At 39.4% G+C, this 2,111-nt stretch overlaps 1 pseudogene across 1 annotated transcript; it reads left to right on the forward strand.

Moving 5' to 3' along the window:
- Positions 1-235: 235 nt before the first annotated feature.
- LOC105538170 lies at positions 236-1,599 on the forward strand (annotated as a pseudogene). Its single transcript, XR_001005848.1, has one exon. The product of XR_001005848.1 is annotated as a 26S protease regulatory subunit 7 pseudogene (transcript).
- The last annotated feature ends 512 nt before the right edge of the window (positions 1,600-2,111 follow it).

Raw genomic sequence — 2,111 nt, forward strand, 5'->3', positions numbered from 1 at the left:
TTCTAAAGAAATCCAGGAAATGAAGAAAGAGATAAACATCTTAAAAAGAAATCAATCAGAGCTTCTGGAACCACTTAAGGAATTCTAAAATACAACTGAAAGCTTTATCAATAGACTAGGTCAAGCAGAAGAAAGACTGTCAGAGGATGAAGACTATTCTTTTGAACTAATCCAGTCACACAAAAATAAAGAAAAAACAATTAAAAAGAGCAGTCTTCAGATACCACCGGAAGCAAGGAAGGTGCTGTGTAATCAGTAAGGAGCAGAGGCATTTGGAACTGCTAAAATGCCAGATTACCTTGGTGAGAATCAGCAGAAGACCAAAGAAGATGAGAAGGATGACAAGCCCATCCAAGTTCTGGATGAGGCGGATATTGCCTTGCTGAAAACTTATGGTCAGAGCACTTACTCTAGGCAGATCAAGCAAGTTGAAGATGGCATTCAGCAACTTCTCAAGAAAATTAATGAGCTTGCTGGTATTAAAGAATTTGAAACTGGCCTGGCCCCACCAGCACTCTGGAATTTGGCTGCAGAGAAGCAGACACTCCAGAGTAAACAGCCTTTACAGGTTGCCAGGTGTACAAAGATCATCAATGCTGATTCAGAGGACCCAAAATACACTGTCAGTGTAAAGCAGTTTGCCAAGTTTGTGGTGGACTTTAGTGATCAGGTGGCACCCACTGACATTGAAGAAGGGATAAGAGTAGGTGTGGACAGAAATAAGTATCAAATTCACATTCCATTGCCTCTAGCCTCAGATTGACCCAACGGTTATCATGATGCACGTGGAGGAAAAATCTGATGTCACATACAGTGATGTTGGTGACTGTAAGGAATAGATTGAGAAATTGCGAGAAGTAGTCCAAACCCCATTACTTCATCCAGAGAGGTTTGTGAATCTTGGCATTGAGACTCCCAAGGGCATGCTGCTCTTTAATCCACCCAGTACATGAAGACACTCTGTGTGCAGGCAGTTGCTAATCGGACTGATGCGTGCTTCATTCGAGTTATTGGATCTGAGCTTGTACAGAAATATGTCAGTGAGGGGGCTCAAAAGGTTCATGAGCTCTTTGAAATGGCCAGACAAAAAAAAAAAAAAAAAGCCTACCTTATCTTCTTTGATGAAATTGATGCTATTGGAGGGACTCAGTTAGATGTTGATGCTGGAGGTGACAATGAAGTGCAAAGAACAATGTTGAAACTGATCAATCAGCTTGATGGTTTTGATCCTCGAGGCAATATTAAAGTGCTGATGGCCACTAACAGACCTGATAATTTGGATCCAGCACTGATGAGGTCAGGGAGATTAGATAGAAAAATTGAATTTAACTTGCCCGATCTAGAGGGTCGGACCCCCATCTTTAAGATTCACGCTCATTCAATGAGTATTGAAAGATATATCAGATTTGAATTGTTAGCATGACTGTGTCCAAATGGCACTGGTGCTGAGAATGAAGCATCTCCACAGAAGCTGGTATGTTTGCCATCAGAACATGGTGAAAAATTGTTACTGAGAAGGATTTCTTGGAAGCTGTAAATAAGGTCATTAAGTCTTATGCCAAATTCAGTGCTACTCCTCGCTACATGACATACAACTGAACCTTGAAGGCTTTCCATTTAAAACTTTTAATTGGAATCCTAACCTTATATAGACTTGTTAATGACCACTTCACAAAAAAAAAAAAAAGGTTTCAAAATTGAAAAAAAAGAACAGTCTTCAAGAAGTATGGGATTATGTAATGGGATTATGAACATCTATGAATTATTGGCACTCCTGAGAGAGGAGAAGACACAAACAACCGAGAAAACATATTTGAGGGAATAATTCAAGAAAATTCCCTAATCTTGCTACAGAGGTAGACATCCAGACACAAGAAATCAAGAGAGCACCTGCAAGATACTATACAAAATTAACATCACGTTTCTCAAAGAGCTTAAAACAGAGCTACCATTTGAACCATGATCTATATACCCAAAGGAATATGGATTGTTATACCAAAAAAATACACGCACTTGTATGCTCATTGCCACACTATTTACAATAGCAAAATCATGGAATCAACACAGGTGTCCATCAAAGGTGGATTGGATAAAGAAAATGTGGTACATAC

Source organism: Mandrillus leucophaeus, unplaced genomic scaffold, assembly GCF_000951045.1.
Source record: "Mandrillus leucophaeus isolate KB7577 unplaced genomic scaffold, Mleu.le_1.0 Scaffold186, whole genome shotgun sequence".
NCBI lineage: Eukaryota > Metazoa > Chordata > Mammalia > Primates > Cercopithecidae > Mandrillus > Mandrillus leucophaeus.